Source organism: Panicum virgatum, chromosome 1K (genome assembly GCF_016808335.1).
Source record: "Panicum virgatum strain AP13 chromosome 1K, P.virgatum_v5, whole genome shotgun sequence".
Lineage (NCBI taxonomy): Eukaryota > Viridiplantae > Streptophyta > Magnoliopsida > Poales > Poaceae > Panicum > Panicum virgatum.
In genome coordinates this window covers 35,606,536-35,625,121 of record NC_053136.1, presented here as the reverse complement: position 1 = coordinate 35,625,121, position 18,586 = coordinate 35,606,536, and the positions used below count along the sequence as shown (strand labels likewise).

The window sequence follows — 18,586 nt, the reverse complement described above, 5'->3', positions numbered from 1 at the left end:
GTCTGTCCAAAGTCTCAATGTAACCAATCATTTTGATCACATGAGGACTGACCGGGCTACCTTCTCGCAGCTTGCACGCAAACAAGGACTTTGAGATATTGAACCTCTCAGTCCTGGCTTGGTTCTGAAACATCCCACGCAGCCCCTCGATCATGGTGTGAGCATCCGCATGCTCATACTGCTTCTGCAGATCAGGGGACATGGTGGCGAGCATCAGACAGCTGACATCAAGTGAGTCCTTGCAGTGCTTCTCATAAGCTCTGCGATCAGCAGCAGTTGCATTGTCAGGGAGATCATCAGGATATGACTGCTCAAGGACATACTCCCTTTTCTCTTGCCTGTGAACAATTCTCAGGTTGCGGTACCAATCAATAAAGTTTGTTCCATTCAACTTTTCTTTCTCAAGAACAGAACGCAAATTGAAAGCAGAATTGTTACTGGCAGACATGATCTACAACATAAAAGTAAAGCAAGATTTCAGCACTAAGTTTATGTAAAGACTTTTATTAATAATTTAACAAAAGACAACCTACTATATCAAAGTCATCTTCCCTCTAATGACATATAGTGGTTCAAGATCCATAATCACTAAAATCCTAGTGAGCTTTAGCATCACGTCTAGAAAAGTAGTGATACAGGTAAGCAACAAATTGCTAATCACATCTCTATGCGACTCTTGTTTGTTGGGTGGCATCATAATTGGTAAACCCTATGCCTTAAAGCCCAAAACTGTTTTGATAGCTTTGTTGAGTAAACCAATACTATGCTTGTGAATGTCCGACATCCACCCTATACAAAAGTGATAGCTGAGGGTACTCTACTTTGGTAAACCTACCACAGAACGATCAAAATTTATAGGTGCAGCTATTGGTAAAAGGCATAAAAAAACTCAACCTTTTCTGAGGGAAGCTATTCTATCATGATTAAAACATCCACCATATGTAAAAGCATGAAAGAATAGTATGGCAGGAAAATAAACATCACAGGCATATAATCATATTATATTGTGAATAGTATGGCCTCTTGCATCACAATGGGCTCCATCGCCATGACTCCAAGGTGACCACCATTGCCATCCGTCCTGTCTTGTGGTGATCATCATCGCCATCATAATTGAAGCCTCCATGAAAAGATACTAAGCTACTACATCTAATAGCTAGTGAAATAATTACATGAGGATTCAAACTTCACAAGTCGACACACAGGTCGTTATACAATAATGATGCAATCTCAACCCGGTTGTGTTAACTTGCGACACACAGGCTGCACAAATCATCACATACATCATCACATGACATTGAGGCCATACCATTCACATCACACCCTGCAAAAACAAGTTAGGTGTACGACGTGTTCTACCAAAGTAGCGCATAGGAAGCCGCTATAGCGAGAAAGCAAGGGAATTACACAGATCGCATCTATGGAATCCCTATGAAATCTCATCAGAGTGATCGCATCACCTCAAATCCGAGCCATTCATAATGCCTCAATTTTCACTAGGTCAATCACATTGACCGTGCAAACTTTGCACTTGAGAAGACTGCATCTACACTAGGTCAATTTTCACTAGGTTAATCGACTGACTATGCACACAGTTAGTCCCTGATGGTGATTCCAGCCGGTAGGGACATGTCGTATGCATAACAGAGAAAGGACACGAACTAATCTTTTTGTCACATGCCGCGCAATCAACTCGCTCCAGTTTTAACATCTTATGACCAATTGATCTAATCAAACCGTGCAAAAGTAATAGATCCAATCTACTACAACAACATATCACCTATATGCTAATGATCCAGACCAAAAACTACGCAAGATGGCTCTGATACCACTGTAGATAAACGGGTAGGCTACGCTAGCATCACTACCGCATATACCCAAGATACTTGCGAGTAGAAGATCATAGATCGTTACCACTAGATGCGCGGCACAGCGGAAGAAGTCGCGTGTCGATGTAGAGGAAGTAGTCGATCACGTCCCACGAACCGAGCTCCTCGTCCTTGATACCAGCAGCCGATCAGCGCAGTAGTCGCAGCAGCGCCTCCACGGAGTCCACACGTACGGGAATGAAACGCCGGGCGTCGGTGTGCTAGCACCGCACGCACGGCAAGGGCGGCGGCCAAGAGAGGGAGGCGGCTAGGGAGGTGGCGGGGCTCACAGGTTGTATCGCCCCCCTAGCCCCTCCCTCGTATATATAGGGCGTACTAATGGGCTTCTATCTCATAAGCCCATTAGTAACCCTAATCTCTCTTGGATCAATATCCTCTTGGGCATTTAAACTGTATTGTGATGATGTGCTCTTGGGCATATCACCAACAGATGATAGTTTCTATAGATGATTTCTTGTGCTATGGAAACCGTGTCAGTTTTTTCCATTGGGACTGCCCTTAGCATACAAGTCATTAGGACCGAGGAGTAATAAAGATTGAATGGTAAATTGACTTAGCAAACCACGATGTAGTGGAGAAAAGTTTTCTGAAATAATCTGCTTGTAAAATCAAAGAGAAAGGCAATTCTACTTTTAATACAATTACTACATACAAATTGTTCCTTTAAAAAATGTTATTGTTGGGAATTTTCTCCTTTAAACTGTTGGTCTGCTTATAACCGGCTGTTACACTGTTAGCCAGTCTATAACTTTGGGACTTATGGTATTTTAGTCTCAATAAGTCACCATGTTTGGCACTTTAAGGACTTATTAGAACTAAACTTAAGTCCCTAAACATAAGAAGTGCAGACCAAACAGGGCCTAGAGAAGTAGCTGCAGCTACTACACCCGTACACCGTACTATGCCCTATGCATGCAAAGGATTTGTGGGCCATAGCACAAAGTAACTAGAATGACTGTAGCAGTGCAACATATAGCATCATAGGTATAGTTTAGTAGTAGTCTGTCTGTCCACAGATTGGTTATCTACTCCGAACTCTGAAGGCTTCATGCCTTCATCTGTGGGGCTCTGCTCGAGCGATAATCGTGCAGGAGGTGCGAACCAAGATATATCGTCGACTGGTCGAGTGCAATTTTTAGTGGCCTTTTCTTTTGTGAGAAAATTGGCAGCTTGGAAAGGAAAACTGTTAAATAGGGCAGGAAGGTTGAGGTTGATCAACACAGTGTTATCCTCTTTGCCAACTTACTTCTTGACAGTATTCAAACTGCCAAAGTGGGCGATCAAAAGAATAGACAAGCTGAGAAGGAATTTTCTTTGGAAAGGTGATGCTGAGGCTAATGGTGGCCATTGTCTGGTGAAGTGGGCAAAAACTATGAGGCCAAAAAAGTTTGGTGGTCTCGGGATTCTTTTTTAGCGACCGTGCCTAAGCACGTTTTTCATTAAGAGGAGAAAGAGAAAAATTTACAAGAGGACCACAATGAACTGCAGTTCACGCGACCTAGTAAGCCCCAGCTAGAGGGGTTACAGCGGAAAAAAAGAAATATTACAACTCGATCAATTGGCGACCATAATCTAAGCCAAGCAAAGGTAGGCAAGGGGCTAGCGTCCTAAAACCGGCCTGGAACCAGGCACCTACATTCTCAATGACCAGGGAGACGATGTCCTGAGCGGTCCGCATCTTGTGATCGAAAATACGCCTATTACGCTCGTTCCAGATGGTCCAGGCAGTGAGCACCACTAGGGTATCAAAACAGCGACGATGGAGTTTGTCGAAACGTTTCCGAGCCGTCGTCCACCAGGTGGCAAACACCAGAGACGGATCACTCGGCGACACAGCATGGCAGCCAGCGCGACTGGAGGAGCCGAAACCAAACCTGCCTTGAATAAGCACATCCTACCAGGAGATGGGATATGGATTCCGTCTCCTGGCTCGGGATTCTTGATCTTGATCTGTTCAGCAGGGCTCTTCGCTTGAGATGGTTATGGTTCCAATGGTCAACTCCTGATCGCCCATGGGTCGGCACCGAACCACCAGTTGATGACATTGACCGGCAGCTATTTAGAACAAGCACAGTGGTAACTTTGGGCAACGGAGAGAAGGCTAGCTTCCGGAAATCTTCTTGGCTGTTTGGGCAGGCGCCAAGGGATCGATTTCCTGAGCTGCTTAAGTGGGCTTGGAGGAAAAACAAATCAGTAAAGGAAGAACTTCAAAACCAGAATTGGACAAGAGGCAAACAGTAGAAGAGATGGCAAGTTTTGTGGAATGATGGGACCTAGTCCAGGAAGTGCAGCTATCAGATGAGCAGGACCAAATCAATTGGAAATGGACGGCTGACAGGATTTATACTGCAAAATCCGCTTACAATGTGCAATTTCATGGATCGTATAGTGCTTTCAAAGGGGGCAGCATCTGGCAAGCAGAAGTTGAAGGGAAGCATCGATTTTTTGGGTGGCTTCTAATCCAGTGCAATCCAATTTGCACCCTCTGCAATCAGGAACAAGAGTCAGCATTGCACCTGATCTTGCATTGCACTTTTGCTCAGCAAGTTTGGGGAAAAAATGGATGATTGGACACAGGGTATCATAAAGAAGTCGGCTCCAGGTCTGGAAATAATGGATTGGTGGGAGAAGGATTTGGCAACGCTGTCAAAAAAAAGCTCGACGACTAAAGGCAGCTCTGATGATCTACGCTGCGTGGAACATTTGGAAAGCGAGAAACAGAAAGGTTTTTCAACAAAAATTATTGACGCCAGGGAGGTGTTGCAGGAAATTAAAGCGGAGATGCGTTGCAGAGCTATGGCCTGTGGACGACCTGAGATTTCATCCTTTAATGTTTAATTTCTATTTTCTAGAGTTTGAGAACTTAATTTTTGTAATCTCGCCAGTGTAAGCACTCTGAACTTGGTTCTTCTCCTTCTACTTAAATGACAAAGCGGAGCTCCCGCAAATTCTTCAAAAAAAAAAACTTCATTCATCACCTCAAGACAAAGAAGCCTATCAAATTTGTATCTTTAGTACAATGTTTCATTCCATCAGCGCACACCAGTTTTGCATCATTGCCTTCTGATATATCAATGATTCAGCGACGAGAAAACCAACAATCTTGAGCAGTGCAGAAACTATGTTACCGCCCTTTGAGGATATTATCAGTAATGACTCATGGAGCCAAAGTACTGTGGAGGAACATATATTACAACCCTTGTCCTTGATATATTCCACCTATCAAGAATACAAAACGTGTAGCAAACAGAATAGCAGACCAGTGGAAAGGCTCCTAGTTATTAATATAATGCAAGCCCAAATACGAAAATGTGCAAAATAAGATCCACAAATACTATACTGGTTACTGATTTATAAATATCCTGGTTACTGAGGCAGACAAATCATGCACAAAATGCGCTACTCTACCCTTTCATTCATGCTTAGACGAGGAAGGCTGATTCTGCTTTCTTCCGAGATTCCACACCTCCTTCCAAAATTATGGCACATGGCACGCTGCCGCCACTGCTGCTCCAGCTGCAGCCACTGCTGCTCCTTCTCCTGCTCCTGCCTGGTTAATAAATCCCAAACTTTCTTCACCATTGGGTACAAATACGCTGGAACTAACCCACAAAAAAAAACAAAATAAACATGATGCTGACATTCGATCAATTTTTACATAGTATAAATTTGACAAAACTCCGGGTCCAGAGCCATATGTAAATTTGACAAAACACTGGTTGTGTTATGGACCAGTTTTAGGTAAGGCAAAAGCCGGAAAACATGAGCTTTGTGTACATATAGCTCTAGGCCCGGTGTTGAAACCTGTTCATCTTTATACAGCCTAGACGAAACAAATCCCATCCAATCATAATTGAAGAATTGCATAGATTATATAATACGCACCATTTCTCCGCCTGGCGGGATAGCTACCAGAGTAAACGAAAAAAAATATTAATTGAATGCTGAAGTTGATATGCATGCAAACAAAAATTCGGCCAAGATGTCACCTGCTCATTGCAGCAATCGCCTTCTCCTGCCTCAAGCATGCCGATACAGATTCAGTCCCTTTTAAGACAAGAAATGACGATGGTTACATGAAAGCTGAGGAGGGCAAACTAATTAACTCTTCAAAAAGATTACAAGCACGTTATAAACTGGCCATATATTCTGCAGAGATACAACATCTGAGAACACAAGCTATGAAGGCTTGTTTAAATAAATTGGAGCCAAGATAGAAGATATGTATACGAGATAGATATATACATACGAGTGCTTGAAGGATCATGCTGCCATGCATGGACGAAGCGAGAGGAGCGCTTCCGCCTAAGTGCACAAGGAGGCTCAAGCATCTCAAACTCACTAAACCCCACCACCTTCCTCAGCTGCAGGTCGACCGCCAAGATGCTAGATCCGAGGAAGAAGAAGAGCCTGTCGGGATCCATGGGGTGGATGAGCGCAATGGCAGGGACGCTCGACGGCAGCTTGGTGTTCGCGTAGCTCTCGTCCATCCACACCTCGGCCAAGGGCACACTGAGCTCGGGGATCCACTCCCACCTCCCGGCAGGACACCAAGTCGAGACTACGGCCATCCACATGCTGACCACTGGCGCGTCGAGGCTGCCATGGATCCGCATGTACCTCAGCCTCCCCCCGCTCACCTTCACGCAGCCGCGGGCGCCGCGGTCCATCCTATCTTCGGCGGGGAGCTCGTCGGCGACCGTCGGGAGCGGGACGTGGAGCAGCTCCGGGCCTCCGGCTCGTCGGCGAAGGCATCGCAGGCGAGGAGGCCGTGGGAGAGGTCGACCCACCAGAGCATCCCGCCGTGGGAGACGACGCCCTCGGGGAACCAGTCCCGGGGGATCCGGGGCGAGCAGGCGGCCATCTCCCTCTCGCGCCACTTGCGGCAGTCACCCACCTTGTAGCTGAGCAGCACGGCCGCGCCGGTGTCGACGCCGTGGCATCGTCCACACTGGAGCGCAGCGACCATACAGCCGGCGTCGCCCTTGACGATGAGACCGATGTTGGCGCCGTAGAAGGCAATGGGGCGCGGAGGGTTGGGGAGGGTGACGACCTCGCCGGTGACCGCGTCGCAGACGTGGTAAGAGATCATGATGCTGTCGGTGCTCATCGGGTGCGTGCCGCAGAGGAGGAGAAGGCCGGACTGGTCGGCGGCGGCGACGTAGGGGTAGCGCCCGAGGCAGGCTGGGAGGGAGACGTGGGGCATCACGGTGAGGACGGAGGGGCGCGGGGGCTCGTCGAAGGCGACGGAGGCGGAGGCGGAGGCGGAGGCGCCGAAAGTGCGCTTTGCCGCCTCCTTGTCCATCGCAACCTCAGGGATTGCGGCCAGGATGGACCAGGGCTCCTGCGCCGCCGCCGGCATGGCTGGATTCCCTTGGAGGAATTCGACCGGTTAGGGTTAGAGAATAGAGATTGCGCCGGCCAAGGGGAAAGCTATTCATCGCGCGCGCGGGTGGGAGCGGAGCTGTCGCAGAAGGCACTGTTGCTGCCGCCGGCGAGCTAGGAGAGGAGGTGGAGCGACTGCCGGTGATCTGGAGGAGTGGGGAGGGGGAGAGGGTTGGCCGGAGAGGGGTGGTTGGTGGGCGGAGCGGCCGCCGGCGAGGTCGCCGGCGGCCGGGGTGGTGGAGGGCGGCGGCGGAGTTTAGGGTTTCGGGTTACCTGGGTTCGAGGGGAGCTCCATGGTCGCCGGCGATAGAAGAGGAGGGGCCCCGGGCGGCGGAGGACGGGCGGCGGCGACGGTTCGGCCGGCGGAGGGCGAGGCGGCGCGGGAGCGCCGCCGGCCGGGCGGGGTAGGACCCCCGGTGGGCGGCGGCCGGCGGCGGGGGCGAGAAGAAGCCGGCGGCGCGGTGGCGACGAGCTTGGTTAGGGTTGGCGGCGGTGGAGGGCGGCGGCGGAGGCGCCGGGGGCGGCGCCGGAGCCGGGGGAGGCGGGGGCGGCGGGGGAGCGACGACGGAGGCGCTTCTGCGATGGGTCGTCCCCAAGTCGCAAAGCGCGACATATAGACGCCCCCCCGGCCAAGAGTGGCGGCGGTGGGTCACAAGTGGAAATGCACGTGCTATTGATACCTGTTTTAAAAAACCCAACAAATAAGATATATATTTATATTATAAAAAAGACACAAGATAAATCAACTCCTATTTTGTTTAAATTACCTTAAATATATAGTGATCTTAGGAACTATTTCAAAGTGAAAAGGTGATTTATAAAAGTGTGATTACCCAATTCAAGAGCGGGTCCAGATTGTAAAATTACCTAATCCCCCACTACCGGAAACTGCGAGTTCGTCGTGTGCCTAAAGGTTTGCCGTGTGCTATTTCTCGAGCACACGGCGAAGAGCCAATATGCCGTGCATAGAAAACGAAACACCCGGCGAAACAAAAGCACACGACAAAGATTAAGTTCGCCGTGTGCTCCAGGACTGGCACACGGCGACGTCACAGTTCGCCGTGTCTCCCAACCACGACACACGGCGAAGCAGGCTCCACGTGCGCCGGCCGGCCGCCCACGCTAACGGCCGTGTGTTACGGCTCAACGCCGTCAAACTTCGCCGTGAGCCATAGGTTTGCACACAGCGAACCTTACTCTTTGCCGTGTGTTTCGGGGCAGCACACGACGACGTGATGGACCCGTTGATGCTTCCATAATGGCTCGTGGACGGCGTGTCCTTTGCCGTGTGCTGGAGTTAGGCACACAGCAAAGGTTAGTGTTTGCCGTGTGCTAGGGACAGGCACACGGCAAACATTAGATTTTGCCGTGCTGGCCCTATTGCACACGGCAAAATAAAAGTAAACAGCCGGAACCACTGAACTAGCTCATGAATAAAAATATTATGGATAAAAAATTATAAATTATATAAATTCGAAACGTGAACTAAAAATTATGAAATTTGTCACGATCTCATGTCATCATATATGGAGTCTCTGGTAAAAATATGGTTGGATTATTCACTTTTTCCACAAATGTTGCTTACAAACTGTTGTTTCTCCGGAAAAGATCCATATACTTTTAAAGATTTAAGTTTTGTGTGTATGCGTAATGATTTGCAAGTATTAATTTGAGTTCTAAACTTTTTATATGGGCAATACACCACATAAAAGTAGTTCATGTTCAATCATGATAAATTTCTGAATTTGTTTGTCATTTTTTGAATTTTTTAGTACCCTTAGAATTAAAGTCGGAATATTTAAATTGAGATATACACACATAGAAAAATACAAAATTTTGAAATAACGACTTCTAGTGATATGTTTAGTTAATTTGATAATACTTTGCAATGTACATTTCGTTAAATTTAGTGAAACATGTTTCCAAATTTGAATGAAAAGAAATAAGGTTTGCCGTGTGCCAGGGATACGACACACGGCAAAGTACTTCTTTGCCGTGTGCCATACCCCTGGCACACGGCAAAGTGGTGTTTTGCCATATTTTTTTTCCATAGACTGATTTAAAATTGAAAATAAAAAAAACGTTTGCCGTGTGCCCAGATCCAGGACACACGGCGAACACTAGTTTTGCCGGGTGCCCCCGTGTTCGCCGTGTGTCCTAGATCTGGGCACACGGCGAACGAGCGGACACTTAGCCGTTTCGCCTGCGCTGCGCTCGCCCACTATCTCACTCTCTCTCACTCGCCCTCGAGCTCACGCGTCGCCGCCCGACGCCGCCGGCCGCACGCCCCCCCGGCCGCGCGACGCCGACGCCCCCAGCCGCACGCGTCCCCGCCGGTCGAGCTCCGCCCGGCGCCCCCGCCGACCGAGCTCCGCCCCGGCCGCACGCGCCCCACCCCCTGCCCCGAACGCACGTGCCCCCGGCCGCCCGACGCCCCCGGCGGCCGAGCTCCGCCCGACGCCCCGACCGCCCGACGCCCCCGCCGGCCGAGCTCCGCCCCGGCCACATGCGCCCCGCCCCCTGGCCCGGCCGCACGAGCCCCCGGCCGCCCGACGCCCCCGGCGGCCGCACGCGCCCCCGCCGGCCGAGCGTCGCCCGACGCCCCCGCTGGCCGAGCTCCGCCCGACGCCCCGGTCGCTCGACGCCCCCGCCGGCCACGGGCCCTGTAGGAGGAGGCGCGCGGCGCACACCCCTACCGGCGGGCCCAGGAGGAGGAGAGGAGGAAGAGGAGCCGGCCGTACTTAGAAGAGCATAGGAGGCGGCCGTGGGGAGAAGAGCAGGAAGAGGAGGCGGCGGTCGTGGGGAGAAGAAGGAAGAGGAGCCGGCCGTGAAGAGAAGAAGATTGGAGGTTCTCGCCGCTCGCCATTGTAGGAGAAGAAGGTCGCTTGCCGTTAAGCTCCTAGGTGAGGACTTGAACAAAAATTTCGCATCCTATATTTTGGTAGTGCTTTTAGTTAGTTTGTTGGTAGATAGTTATATGTCACTAGTTTAGATAGAAAACTCGATTGCCTGGTAGGTAGTTGTATCTCACTTTGCCGCTCTCGCCACCGCTGGAGAGTATTTTGGATAGAAAATTGTATTGCCTGTGATGATATATGCTATATATATATATATATATATATATATATATATATATATATATATATATATATATATATATATATATATATATATATTGGCCTTGAGCTTTAGCATGAGTGTTAGTCGAAGTGTGTTATTTCTGTTCTATGGATATGCTTATCATGGTTGTCATGAAACCATGTGACACATCCATGCCCAAGCAACAACTCGGGTGCGATGATGTTAAGATTGGGCTGGATGTGTCTCATGGTTTAATGGCGGTTATGAATTTATTTTAGGTTTCTTATGCTTCAAGTTCAATGTCAAATGAAAGGGAACATATCTGAGGCATGTTTGTTGGTTGTCGACCACTGTGCTATTTTATTTTTGCAGAATTTGAAACTGAAATGTTCAATTATTGATACTATGTAGTTGTTTTTTGTTTGTAGGAGAGGTTGTGGCACCGTTCTTGACTCGTCACTTTGCAGGATAATCACAGACTTTCATTTACTTATTTTGTTTGTGTTTCACGTAAGCTAGGCGTCTCCCGTTCGAAAGAGATACGATTCGAAATATGCATCTCTTTACATATATGGAACTGTATGTGTTTCGAATTGTCCCCGTGTTTGGGACAGTCCGAGGATGTGTAGATGTGGTTAGTGTGACATCCCAGAGTTTTAAAATGCTAAGCAAGAAATATAAAATATGATTTCATGCTTAATAAACAAGAAAAATTCAAATTATGCATTTCTTTTTGGAAAATAATGTATGTGTATGTATGTGTGTTTATGTGTATATGAAATTTTGAACATAAAGTGACAGGTCAAATGAACCATAGAATTCGAGGTTTTAAACAATCTTTCAAATTTTAAACAAATATGCTTTGAAAATAATTTCTAAAATATAGCTCAAACGAACTTTTGCCCAAAACCAAAGTTATAGGTTTTCAAAAGACAAACAACTTTTGTGTTCAAAGTTTTTCGAGTTGCCACACAAAAATGGGAGAAAAATTTGAATTTCGAAGCATATAGTACCTTTTCAAATGTACTCAAGTTTCAAATTTTATCTTTCAAACAAAGCCTCAGATGAACTTTAGCCTAAAACAAAAACTGTAGATCTCGAAATTTTGAGCATGTTTGGTATTCAAAAGTTTTTCATTTGAGGCCATGTAGAAGGAGAAAAATTGAGTTTGCAAAATAAATTTTGAACTTCGATCTAATTACAGTTTTGCCCTCACCACCATCTCCCTCTCTCCTGCCTCTCTGTTTCTCGCCGTGACGGCGTTCGCCGTCGGCGCCGTCACTGGCTGGCCAGCCAAAACCGCCTCTGTAAGGATCGATGGACCAAGAGGGGGGGTGAATTGGGCCTTTTTCAATTTCTAAAACAAAGTAAAGCAACCTTAACCTATGCAAAGCTAGTAGGGCACCAATTCACCAACCGGATAACTAAGCTACCTACACAAGCTAAGAGAGATAAAAACAAAGTAAAGCATAGCAAGGTAGAGCTAAGTTATGATTTCTAAGTCAAGCACATGAGTAAATTGCATGAAAGAAAATGCTTGAATAAAGAGAGTGGACAAGAAATGACCGGATTTTTTCCCGTGGTATCGATGTGTTGGCACACACCCCTAATCCACGTTGTGACACTCTCAAAGAGTCTTGTCACCTCCCAAGTCACCGAGACGAGGGCGCTCACTAAGAGTCTCCGTTCACCATCCCGGCGTGGTAGAGATCAAGCCACATACAATCTTCTTCTCCGGGCTCCCACAATCCTTGGCAAGCTCCGCGAGAAAACACCTCGATCACCAAGATCGCCTAGGTGATGCCAATCACCAAGAGTAACAAGCTAAGGCCTTCACTTGAGCAAGAACCGATCACCAAGAACGGATGCACACTAGCTTCTCTCTACTCAAGTCCTTAATCTTGCTTCTTGATTGATTGAATGCACAAGTATGTGAATGATGAAGCTCAAGGTGGCTCTTGACTATAGTATGAGTGTATGGATGTTGCCTGGTGTTAAGAGTGGGCGAAATGACCCATTGGAGGGGTATATATAGGCAGCTCACACAAATAGAGCCGTTGGAGAAAAGCTGCTAGAAAACTGCGTAGCGCCGGTTAATCCGACGTCCCTCCATTTGTCATCGTCGGTTTAACCGGTGAATGTAAACTGCCTCTTCTGAAAACTAGCCGTTACAACTTGGGCAGATTGACCGACGTATCATCGGTTTAACCGGTGAGTGTAGTTGTCCACTGATCAACTGAAAAACCAAGTCTCTGGACAACTGCACCGACGTTAACTCAAACCTATCGTCGGTTTAACCGGTGAGTACAACTTTTGAAATCCACTGAAAAACCATCTCACTGGTCAATTGCACCGACGTCTTGATTCAAACAGCGTCGGTTAATCCGGTGAATAGAACTTGAATTGCCCTGGAAAAACCAACTCTGGACTAATGCACCGACGTTAAATTCAAACACGTCGGTTTAACCGGTGTATTGAATTTGTCCAGATTCTGCTGACTTCGTTTAACCGACGTATAGAAAATTGAGAGCGTCGGTTAAACCGGTGTATAGACTTTTTTCTGATTTTGTCTTTTCTGATTTGAGTCTTGAATGAAATCCAAATATTCTTGAGATATAGTTTGAGAACCACTTATTTGAACTTCTAGAAACCTGAGTGACCATAGTGTGCATCCATTTTCAAATGATCATGTCCATGCTCAAGTTACTTAGCCTTAACCCCTCTTAATAGTGCGATCACTACAAAACTATAAAACCTATACTAACCTAAGTGTCCTTCTCAACCTTATGACACTTAGGACTAGAAAGATCCTTAGTCTTGACATAAAATTGAGTTGAATACCGAGATCGCCTTTTTGAATAATGAAATTGAGGGGCCTCTTTTGACATATGACCAAATGAGCGATAATGATCTATTAAGCTGCACAAACTCATTAGTCACAATAATGGTTGTCATTAATCACCGAAACATACCTTGAGGGCCTAGATGCTTACAATCTCCCCCTTTTTGGTGATTGATGACAACACAACCATAAATAACGAGAGAGCGAGAAAGATAAAGCAAGATAAACACAAGCGAACTCGAAAAGAAGGACCAAAGAGCTCAACGGCTCAAACGAAATCCATAGATATGTCTCAAAGCACGGCATACTCAAGCGACAAATGTACATATCCATGAACTAACACCAAATGTGATACAAAGAATCAAAGTCCTGATAACTACGAGCTCTCTCTAGCTCTACCCTCCCCCTAACTCTGACTCCCCCTGACTCTCTCCCCCTTTGGCGTCAAAGCACCAAAAAGGCGAGCTACTGGTCCGGCTGTCGTGGTACTGCAAGGAAGCGGTCCGGGTCATCATCGTCGTCGTCGTCGGACGGTGTACCCTCGGTGACAGACGGGAGCTGCTGGTCAGAACTGCCTGCTGGATCTGAAGTGACTGGGGGTGTAGCTGTGGTAGAGGCTCGCGTGCTGGCACTGCCTGGAAGAGGGTCCGTAGAAGTAGTAACCGGCTCAGCAGAAGATGTGTCAACATCTGAAGTAGTGAGTGCTGAAGCTGCCGGCTGTGACGGCTGCTGAAGCAAGGAACCCTCTCCTCCTCCCCCTGAAGGTAGTGTCTGTGGTACGACGGGGAGGGCGACTGACTGGACTGCTGAAGGAGACTCCTGGAAGAGTGAAGTCGCTGGCAGTGGAGAGAACAGTGGACGACCGGCAGACCCAAGTAATGCGGACATCGAGAACGTGGTCTCCGGTGTCGCTGAGGTAGCTGGAGCTGCAGTAGGGGCTGGAGCTGGTGTAACGGCAAGCTGAGGTGCTCCAACACCCTGAAGGCCTGGCTGTCCTGGCTGCTGCGGGGCGAGTCCGGTGTGAGAGTAAAGCTGTGAGATCATCCCGAACATCGCCATCATCCCCTGCTGCATCTGCTGAAACTGAGCGTCTGTCCTCTGTGAAACTCTGTCGATAAGCCCGACAAAACGCTCCTCGGTCGCAGCCCGCTCTCGGGCGGCCTCTCTCTGTATAGCAGCAAGCTGAGCCTCATGGGCTCTCCTGGCCTCCTCCTGTGCAAGCCTATCCTCTCTCTGCTGAGTCACGAGCTGCTGTAGTAGTGAAGTGAGCTCGGACGGCTGAGTCACCTGAGACTCAGAGACTGTAGTAGCTGCTGAAGTCGGAGGAGCTGGCTCTCCTGAACCTCCTGCCTCGTGATCGTGACTGGCTGGGGCAGCTAAAGGAAAGTACTCAATGTCGTCGGAGGAGTCTGACTCAAGCTCAGACCAGTGAATCTCATCATCTCCCCCGGGAAGCTGTGCCTCTGCTGCTAGGAGTGCCTCATCCTCCTCTGCCACTCGTGCCTGAACCTCCGGTGACAGTCGAGCCATCGCTGCTCTATCTGCGTGTCTGCCCCTCCTCCTGTCCTGTGGAGCTGTGGGTCGTTAGACAGGGAACCTGGGAGCCTCGTCGTGACGGTAAGGGGCGCTGATGGGTGACTCTGCTGGCACTATCATAGAGCATATGTAACTGATGCAGTGCGCATAGGGAAACTGTCGCACCACACCCATCCCATCAGTGATCACATCCTCGATCTCAGCCAGAATAAAGTCAACTATATCAAATGGCTCGTGAGTGAGGATGTGTAGGAGCAAGAGCTGCTGCAAACCTGTGAACCCCTCTGGGTAGCCACTCCTCGGTAACAGAGTCCTCCGGAGTGCCATGTGAACAGCGTAAGCCTCTGGGGTCAGCAAGCTCGGCACTCTGGCGTAAGAGGCTGGGAACGGCTGGCGGAAGCACTGAGTGATCGCCTCGTGGGAAGGAGCAATCCCGCCAACCATCGCCCTGCGGGGTGGATCTGAGTCCCCGTAAACCCTCTCGTGCAGCGAGACGTCGACCAGGTCAACTCCAAGTATACCAGCAATGGTCGCCCTCGATAAACCAAAGTCCTGCCCTCCAAACATGAAGTGCACGACTCTGCGCTCGGGGGCTATCCAAGCTGTAGCGTAGAACACTCTGACCCAGTCCTCGATATAACGGTTCTGCTCCATCTCTAGCAGCCTGGGCAGTCCTCTGAAGTGAGCGAAGTGTGCTCTCACATCTGCTCCCCCTGCGGCTGTCCTCAGTGAGACCCAGTCAAGAACCCTGTGCTGAAAGATCCGGTGGCCCCTCCGCTGGAAAGTCTCGTAGAAGCTGGCCTGTAGCAGAGTCCAGAACCTCCTGTCGACTCTGCTGTCTCGGGTCACTGGGAACCAGACCTCCTCGTCAACACTCCACCTGAGCCTCTTGACCTTGGCCGCATTGGCTCGGGTCAAGTTCTGGAGCATCACACCTGGCTCCAGACGCACAACAGTGTCCATACGGAACACTGCGCGCTCGGCCTCTAGGGCCTCGGCTCTGCGAGCTGCTGCTGCTGCTGCTGACCTGCGGGGCTCCTGTGGCTGGTGTCCTCCCCGAGTCCTCGGTCCAGTGCGATGCTCTGTCGCTGCCGGGGAACCTCTCTCAGACGACTGCTGTGGAGAACTCTGCCCCTCTGACTGTGCTGCCTCTGAGTCAGAGCCATCTGAATCTGTCGCTGCTGCTGCTGCTGTCGCGGCTCTGGTGGCCCTGGCACCTCTCACTCTGCCCATACACCTGCCTCTGCCTCTGCCTCTGCCTCTGGGGTCCTCCCTGATCTGGAACGGACGAGCACGGCCTGATGCCTGCTCCTCGGCGGCCTTGGCCACCATCTCGGCCCTCTCGGCCTCCTTCTCTGCGCGAGTCCGCTTGCGAGCGGGCTTCTCGACCACAACTTCTTTTCCCTTTCTCTTCTCGCGACCCATCTCGAACAAGCAATTTGTCGAGCACTTAGCGAGCGCCTGGCGAGAGGATGCTGCGGATGCGGCTGCGGCGTGGAGCTGCTGCTGCGGCGTGGTGCTGCGGCTGCGGCGTGGAGCACGGAGGCGCGCGCGGCTGGCGTGATGGCGGCGCGGGTGCGGGTGAGGAGCGGCGCAGGGTGGGCGCACGGGCGGAGTGCGCGTGGCGGTGTCGTAGGCTGCGCGTGGGTCGGCGACGGCGGCGTGCAGGCGAGCGCGGGAGTGGCGGCGGCTGCGTAGGCAAGCGGCGGCGCGAGGTCGAGGGCAAGCGGCGGCGCGGAGGGAAGGCGGCGGCGCGATGTGATTGAGTCGGGCGGCGGCGGCGTGAAGTAAGAAGGGAAACAGGGGCCGGTCAGCGCGGGCAAGAGACATATATGACAGGTGGGCCCGCGATTTTTCTTAACGCCGGTCGATCCGACGCCTAGGGTTTGAGCGCCGGTTGATTGCGTCGGTGTAGTTCACCCAAGACTCTACCAGATCTGTTTTTGAACGCCGGTTGAACCGATGATGTCAAAAGTGAACTCGTCGGTTGATTGATCAAAACGCCGGTTGATTGCTTGATCTGATATGCATTTATGATCACCGGTTGATCCGATGCTCTGACTTTCTTATACGTCGGTTGAATGCCTGAAACTGCCTGAGCTGAGACCCAACTTTAGTAACGCCGGTTAAACCGATGGGTATTGATCCTTTGAACGTCGGTTTAACCGGTGAAGGCAAAAACCCCATACTCAGCTCACTCTTCTATGCTAAGTCCAATAAACTTATAAGATTCAAATAAACTCAAGTTAATGGACTTGCATAGGCGACTTTACCCCTCAAAATAGATAGGATAGCACACTTGCTTAAATAAATTTCTTTTTAAACACAAGGAAAAGCCGCAAGAGAGACAAAACGCCAAATAAAATGTATGAGCCATGTCATAGGAATATTGAAGATAGAGAACTTCAAACTCATCATGACATTGCTCACTAGGCAATAATGCACCTAATACTTTGCTCTTTTCACTTTTCATGAATTAAGATCTTGTATATGAAACAAGTCTCATTTTCATCAAGTGACCTCCTTTGTGACCCTTACGCATGCAATGATAATGCAAGCTACAACCACATGCGAAAGTAAAGTAAACATGAAGTGCACATCTATATGACAAGAAATACATAACAAGAAATTAAGATCTACTTGTCAAGTTTGAACCCACGGGAAGCTTCTTCATGATGAGCCTTTCTACAAGCCTAGAGGAAAACAAGTGGACCACCACCTCTAGCTAAACCCTTGCTCATCACTATCTTACCATGGTTAGACAAATGTCCTATATGTATGCATTTTTCTATATGACATGGCACCTTACATGGCGTTTGTCGCATCTAACACATTAAGCTCATTCCTTAGCCTAACAAAGGTACTCTCGTCTAAAGGTTTTGTGAAGATATCCGCCAATTGCTCCTCGGATCTCACACCTTGAAGAGATATGTCTCCTTTGGCTTCGTGATCGCGCAAGAAGTGATGGCGAATATCAATGTGCTTTGTGCGAGAGTGTTGAACCGGATTCTTGGCAATTTTTACGGCACTTTCATTGTCACAAAGGAGTGGGATCCTATCTAGTTTCACACCAAAGTCCAAAAGGGTTTGCTTCATATATAGGATTTGGGCACAACATGCACCGGCCGCTATATATTCTGCTTCCGCGGTGGACAAAGCCACGGAATTTTGCTTCTTACTTGACCAAGAAACTAGAGAACGCCCAAGCAAGTGGCAACCCCCGGAGGTACTCTTGCGATCCACACGGCTTCCGGCAAAATCCGAATCCGAGTATCCCAAGAGATCTAAACTAGCGCCTTTGGGGTACCACAAGCCTATGCTAGGGGTGTGCTTGAGATACCGAAGGATCCTATTCACAGCCGAAAGGTGTGACTCCTTTGGGTTAGCTTGAAAGCGGGCACACAAGCACACACTAAACATTATATCGGGCCTAGATGCGGTAAGGTAAACCAAAGACCCTATCATAGAACGATAGAGGGATTGATCAACCGGTTTACCGTCCACATCCAAGTCGAGATGCCCATTGGTTGCCATGGGTGTCTTGATTAGCTTGCACTCATCCATCTTGAACTTCTTCAAGATATCTTTAGTATATTTTTCTTGATGGATGAATGTCCCTTCCTTCATTTGTTTGACTTGAAAACCAAGGAAGAAGGTCAATTCGCCAATCATGGACATCTCGAATTCCCTAGACATCATGGTAGCAAACTTATGGCTTAGTGAATCATTAGTTGAGCCAAAGATAATATCGTCAACATAAATTTGACAAATGAAAAGATCCCCGTTGACGTCTTTTGTGAACAACGTGGTGTCCACCCTTCCGATCTTGAAGCCTTACATGATTAGGAAGTCA

At 49.0% G+C, this 18,586-nt stretch overlaps 1 pseudogene; it reads right to left on the bottom strand.

Moving 5' to 3' along the window:
* Positions 1–5,035: 5,035 nt before the first annotated feature.
* LOC120654820 lies at positions 5,036–7,251 on the bottom strand (annotated as a pseudogene).
* Between the last annotated feature and the right edge of the window lie 11,335 nt (positions 7,252–18,586).